Source organism: Oncorhynchus mykiss, chromosome 3 (genome assembly GCF_013265735.2).
Source record: "Oncorhynchus mykiss isolate Arlee chromosome 3, USDA_OmykA_1.1, whole genome shotgun sequence".
In the NCBI taxonomy this organism is placed as follows: domain Eukaryota; kingdom Metazoa; phylum Chordata; class Actinopteri; order Salmoniformes; family Salmonidae; genus Oncorhynchus; species Oncorhynchus mykiss.
The window spans coordinates 3,877,562-3,885,083 of NC_048567.1; positions in this window are offsets into that span (position 1 = coordinate 3,877,562).

A 7,522-nucleotide genomic window follows, 5' to 3' on the forward strand; every position below is an offset into this window, starting at 1 on the left:
GATGACAGTAAGAAATTATAACATGTTGATACTCATCGTCTCTTGGTACTTGGCCGTATAATATCCCCCTAGTGTCGATTGGTGCACCGGTGTATCCATCTAGGTAACATAATAATAAAAAACATCAAAATCCATCAGTTCAAGCTAGATACATTTTTTGCATTGAATGCTTCTCAATCCATCGTTTCTGCCAATGTAGCACTTCTGCACCTGAATGCTTCTCAATCCATCGTTTCTGCCAATGTAGCACTTCTGCACCTGAATGCTTCTCAATCCATTGTTTCTGCCAATGTAGCACTTCTGCACCTGAATGCTTCTCAATCCATCGTTTCTGCCAATGTACCACTTCTGCACCTGAATGCTTCTCAATCCATTGTTTCTGCCAATGTAGCACTTCTGCACCTGAATGCTTCTCAATCCATCATTTCTGCCAATGTAGCACTTCCGCACCTGAATGCTTCTCAATCCATCGCTTCTGCCAATGTAGCACTTCCGCACCTGAATGCTTCTCAATCCATCGTTTCTGCCAATGTAGCACTTCCGCACCTGAATGCTTCTCAATCCATCGCTTCTGCCAATGTAGCACTTCCGCACCTGCGGTGAGAAGTGGCAGAGCTGGAGCTGTGTTTGTCAGACCATGAGACATGCCAAACATCCGTCTTCTCACAAAGGTACTATCACCACTCTATTGAGAGATGAGACTTGTTTTCCTCTACGACCCACACAAGTGGCAGGAGACTCATCTGAAGTCGCTACCATTAATATGCCAACTTCTGTTTGGTAGAGTCCCAACTGTTTGGGCTACAAACTATTGGGACCCCACTGTGGAAAGGGGAGAACACGATGGTGCTCTCCGTTTTGCGCTGTAACACCATAAGTGTCACGGGACTCATCTAAAGGTAACCGGTACCGGTTTAAAAAACAAACAAATAGAAGTACAGTATGAAGGTTGTTTTGTGCCTACACAGAAAAGAGGTTCAATCTGTGCATATATTTATTTTCTGAGATTTTTAATATCTCGTAGTTTTAGGACAGACACTTCAAAACCTTGATTTGTATCATTTATTTTTGGACTGTCCTTTTTGCCATTTATGAATGTATTATTCAATGCATTTCTATGGGCTTTAGCAGCGAAAATCAATATTTTATCATTTATTTGGGCAACCTAAAGGGGTCCTAAAAGTCTAAAACAAATAGCTAAATGATCCATAGTATCACCACCTTAAAACCCCCACCCATTGTCTTAGACTCTAAAGAAATAAACATTTTGGCCCTATTGCTTCTAAATTTAAATTCAATACTCGGACATCTATTTGGCAGTGCTTAGTACTGATTATAGGAAACAAGAGTTGGTTCATCTTTTTAAAGCTGTTTTATAACATTTCACGTTCAAGAATGGTTTGTAGTTTGTAAAGTCACATTTCACAATTCAAATTCCCCCCAGGAAACAGTGGTTGACCTGACAGGTAAAACGCCTCACGACTCCGACCGAAGGTGGCTCCCCTTCCCGTTCGGGTGGCGCTCGGCGGTCGTCGTCGCCAGCCTACTAGCTGCCACTGATTCTTTGCTCACCCTCCTTATGTGTTTATTGAGTACACCTGTTTTGAGTTGGTTATAATTAGTGAGGCTTTATTAGTCAGCCGGCCCGCCTGGTTCTTTGTGTGGGATTGATTATTGTAACCCTGGTGTTTGCATTAGATGTACATGTTAGTGTATTTAGTGCTAGACTGTTTTCGTTTCCCTGTGTCTGGGGCATTTGCTCTGAGGCCCCGTAAGTGGGGTGACCGTAGTTCACCGTGTGTGCATTAAAAAAGGACTTTATTGAACTCTGCTTTCCTGCGCCTGATTTCACCCTCACGACACCCAGGACCTTACAGAATCCCGCACCAAGAACGAATGGAGTCAGCAGGAGCAGCGGCCAACCCTCTCCCATCGATGGAGGAACGGGTCCTACACCATACCACCGTTCTCCATTGGATCGGAACGGCTAGGAATCAGGTGATGGAGAGAATGGACCGATGGGAGAGAAGTGGTCTCCTCTCTCCACCTTCGGCTCCCCCAGCTCAGGACTCCCCATCCCCCGGCTCCAGCGCTCTCTGTCTTACACTCCCGAGGGTTTATGATGGAGCGGCGGTAGGGTGCCAGGGGTTCTTACTCCAGCTGGAACTGTACCTGGCCACCGTCAGACCCACTCCCTCGGGAGCGGAGAGGGTGAGTGTACTCATCTCCTGCCTCACGGGTCGTGCTCTGGAGTGGGCGAACGCAGTCTGGAATGGCCCAGACTCAGCGAAGGAGCACTACCCAGAGTTTTCCTGCCATTTTCGCGCCGCGCCGAGATTGACATGTCCATCCGACTGGACAATGTGCTGGCTGCGGGCGGGCGTTCGGAGAGGGTCCTGTGTGTTCCACCACCCAGCACCTCCGCTCCCGTTCCGATGGCGTTGGGAGGGGCTGTGCCGAGGGGTACCGGAGGAGGAGGCTCCCCCTGCACCAGCTGTGGTCGGAGAGGACACACGGCCGATCGGTGCTGGGGGGGTCCGTCTGGGAGTCGAGATGGCAGGCGGAACACTTCTCGATCACCCCAGGTGAGTCAGCACCAAACTCACCCAGAACCCCCTGTTGGTCACATGTTTGTCTTGATTTTTTTTCTTACATTTTTTCCCTCTTCCCAGCATAGGGTGCTAGTCGATTCAGGCGCAGCTGGGAACATTATGGATCCCGGACTCGCTCTTAAATTAGGTGTTCCGCTTGTGCGGATAGATTCTCCCTTTCCCGTGCACTCCCTAGATAGCCGGCCATTAGGGTCAGGGGTGGTCAGGGAGACCAGCGTATCAGTCTCTATATTATTGATCTTTACGATCTTTACTAGATCTTACCTATAGACTACTGAGGTATTCTATATGTGAAACTCTGTCTGCAATTGCTAACGGGTTTTATACCAAGGTTCCTGTGTCTGTCATCTATCTGGAAGACTGATTGTTAAACTTACATCACCCCAGGCAAAGGACCACCCAACACTAGTTTTAAGTTCCTAGGCCTCCATCACCAAGGACGTGTCATGGACCAACACCACCACCCCTGTTGTCAAGAGGGCACAACAGAATGCCGCCCCGGGTCCTCTCCAAATACTAGCCCTGCACCATCAAGAATGTCCTGACCGTTTGCATCCCGGCCTGGTACGGGAATTGATCTGTCTACGACCGCAAGGCCCTCCAGCGGGAGGTGAAGACGACCAGGTACTGTACATCATGGGACCGTGCTCTCACCTATCCAGTACATCTACACAAAACAGAGGAAGTCATGCAGCATCATCCAGGACCCCACACACCCCAGCCACAAGCTGTTCTGTCCCTCCCTTAACATCTGGCATGAGGTCTGATACCAACAGGCTCAGAGACAGTTTCTATATACAAGCCATCAGACTGCTGAACAATTGAACTGGACTGACCACCTGCTCTGATTCTCCTCCACTTAGCACACATGCACTCACTCATGCACACACCCACACAAACATACACAGATATACATTCATGATGCACACACATCACAACTGCTGCTACCAGACTCTTGTCATACTGCTCAGTTTATACACTGCCCCCCATCCCCACCTTCTCCAATAAAAATGTAAATATTAGTCTAGAATATTGTGCCTTCTTGAATTACACTTATGCTGCTATAAAATGTTTTCTGTTCTATTGAGCCATGTAATTTATGTTTGTATTCTTAACATTTGTTATGTCTTATTGTTATTGCATTATGGATAAGGAACCTACAAATAAGCATGTCTTTGGATACTTAAGTAGTTGTTTGGGGTATCTGTACTTTACTATTTATATTTTTGACAACTTTTACTTCACTATATTCCTAAAGAAAATAATATACTTTTTACTCCATACATTTTCCATGACACCCCAAAGTACTTTTGAATGCTTAGCAGGACAGGAACAGACCAATTCACACTAAACACACATGCTTCGTTTGTAAATTATGTCTGAGTGTTGGAGTTTGCCCCTGGCTCTCCGTAAATGTATAAAAAATGAAAATTGTGCCGTCTGGTTTGCTTAATATAGTGAATTTTTTATTATTTATACTTTTACATTTGATACTTAAGTATATTATAGCAATTACATTTGTTACTGGTACTTCAGTATATTTAAAACCAAATACTTTTTTAGACTTTTACTCATGTAGTATTTTACTGGGTGATTTTCACTTTTACTTGAGTCATTTTCTATTAAGGTATCTTTACATTTACTCAAGAGTACTTTTTCCACCACTGGGCGTGTCCAATAAGGACCAGAGTCCTGACCTAATGCGTCTTTGCTAAATCAGACAGTTGTTGATGTAGTTTTCAATCATTGATTAGTTACTACTCTCTCCAGTTAGAAACTCGATATTCATCACCATGTCCTCAGTGTGACAGCAATAAATGTGTTCTGTTGTGTCTAAACTGTACCAGCAGATGGCAGCATATAGACAGACAAAGATCATGGGGAAAGGCAAAGGAAAATGTGAAAACAGCTCGAGGCTTAACTACAACTTGTGTATAGTCACAACAACCAACGTAACAATACTCGAAATAGGCAATACAATTACATGAAAACAAAAGTAAATCTTATACATGTGTTAATACTGCTAAGAAATGTAAGTATTGACACTTTATTTTACTAGGCAAGTCAGTTAAGAACCAATTATTTTCAATGACGGCCTAGAAACAGTGGGTTAACTGCCTGTTCAGGGGCAGAACAACATTTGTCAGCACTGGGGTTTGAACTTGCAACCTTCCGGTTTTTAGTCCAACGCTCTAACCACTAGGCTACCCTGAGGAGGGTTCCCTTGTATTAACACACAATGCCTCTCCCCACTGCACTCTCAACCTGTCCCTGGCCATGCAATCACCTTCAGTTTGTTAAGTTCACCCTGAACCTTAATACAAGGCTCCTATCTGGGAACCCTCCTCATCACGAATAAATAAATGCAAAACAGGACTTAATCAATTAATTCATAATTGACTTGAGTTTGACTGCGCTACATATTGTGACCTTGTTATTTAGAATATTCATAGTGATCTTTTTTTGTTTTAAGTCCGCTATACATCCAAATGTTATGGAGGCCAAAAGATCACTGTCACACTCCATGGTAATCTTCATCAAACGCACATCCGCTTTGTTGTTTGCATTGTTCTTTATGATTATATAATGGGTGGGTCTAATTCTGAATGCTGATTGGTTTAAACCGCATTCCAGCCGGTGTGTATTTCACAAGTTACCACCGGCTAAATCTATAACGTTAAAATGCCTCTTTGCTTTGTTCCATTTGCCTGCGAAATCCACTGTTTCATCAGCCCAACCAAGCAATTTATAAACCTGATCACCACTATAAAAAGCATCTAGACATTACCTCAAGTTTCTTTTAGACTAACATTTTGTTTTCAACAGCAGAGATTTGTATAAACCTTGGGGTCTGTCTCTCCGACTTTGGCAACATTGTTTCAATACTTAAATTCGATCTCCAGTCTCATAGTAATGAACGTGTCGGGAGGAGACAAACAGGCAGGCCGCGTTTCTCAGCCAGTCGAAATCATGAATCAGCTGGCCTAATTTTTATGGATTTAAACAAAGAAAATATAAATTGAAAGCAGGTCAAACAAAACGTATGTGGTTTTTACAGCTTCAGTTTGAAGTGATTGTGTTAGCTGTGTTGTTGGCTAGCTCCTCTGAACAACAATGTCCTGACGAGAGAGCACATTTCCTATGCCAGGTGAAATCGCGGCTTATTAGCTCATTGTTACGGATGTATCCAAATGTCACTAGAAAACTGCGTAAACAAATGCAAATACAGCTACTTTGTTGTTTTCTGGCTGCACTGTTTGATGTGACTGAAAGTTAGCCGTAGTTGGCTAGCTAGCAAGCAAGGGATGTGAATGTTGTCAGCGAGTATGGCAATAGAACATTTAGATCGAAAGACTGGGTCGTGTCCATAGATACGGAACAAAAAGACTGAACGACTGGGTTGCGTCTCTGGCAACCGAACCGATACAACGAACGACGCCGGCTGGGTAGCAACCCTAGATTTGTGTCGGGACTATATCTTGTGGTGGATGAAATAGTATGAATAAATTAATCAAAATTACATTTTTAATTCAAATATGTCAATCATGATTTGAATATGTTGGTAACCCTTTGTATAAAAGTGACAATGCCAGAGAAGCTGGTGTTTGGAGGATACATTTCCCCCAGGAGGTAAGGGTAGGTAACAACACATCCGACGCGCTGATCCTCAACACGGGGGCCCCGCAGGGGTGTGTGCTCAGTCCCCTCCTGTACTCGAAGCATTGCGAAGAGCTGCTGGCAAACGCACGAAAGTGCTGTTTGAATGAATGCTTATGAGCCTGCTGCTGCCTACCACCGCTCAGTCAGACTGCTCTGTCAAATATCAAATCATAGACTTAATTATAGCATAATAACACACAGAAATACATAGGTCATTAATATGGTCATTAATATGGTCAAATCCGGAAACTATAATTTCGAAAAAAAAAACGTTTATTCTTTCAGTGAAATACTATATATTCTGTATTTTATCTTAACAGTTGGCATCCATAAGTCTAAATATTACTATTACATTGCACAACCTTCAATGTTATGTCATAAATACATACAATTCTGGCAAATTAGTTTGCAACTAGCCAGGCGGCCCAAACTGTTGCATATACCCTGACTCTGCGTGCAATGAACGCAAGAGAAGTGACACAGTTTCCCTAGTTTAATATTGCCTGCTAACATGAATTTCTTTTAACTAAATATGCAGGTTTAAAAATATATACTTCTGTGTACTGATTTTAAGAAAGGCATTGATGTTTATCGTTAGGTACATTCGTGCAACTATTATGCTTTTTTTGGAAAAATGCGCTTTTGTTAAATCATCCCCCGTTTGGCGAAGTTGGCTGTCTTTGTTAGGAAGAAATAGTCTTCACAGTTCGCAACGAGCCAGGCGGCCCAAACTGCTGCATATACCCTGACTGTGTTGCACAGAACGCAAGAGAAGTGACACAATTTCCCTAGTTAAAAGAAATTGATGTTAGCAGGCAATATTAACTAAATATGCAGGTTTAAAAATATATACTTGTGTATTGATTTTAAGAAAGGTGTTGATGTTTATGGTTAGGTACACATTGGTGCAATGACAGTGCTTTTTCCGCGAATGGGCTTGTTAACTTTTTATGGCTGCATGGGCAGTATTGAGTAGCTTGGATGAAAAGGTGCCCATTGTAAACGGCCAGCTCCTCAGTCTCAGTTGCTAATATATGCATATTATTATTAGTATTGGATAGAAAACACTCTAACGTTTCCAAAACTGTCACAATATTGTCTGTGAGTATAACATAACTGATATTGCAGGCGAAACCCTGAGGAAAATCAAAACAGGAAGTGGCTTCTATTTTGAAAACTCCATGTTCCATAGCCTCCCTTTGCTGGATTTAAAGGGATATGAACCAGTGTAACGGTTCTCTTGGGGTGAA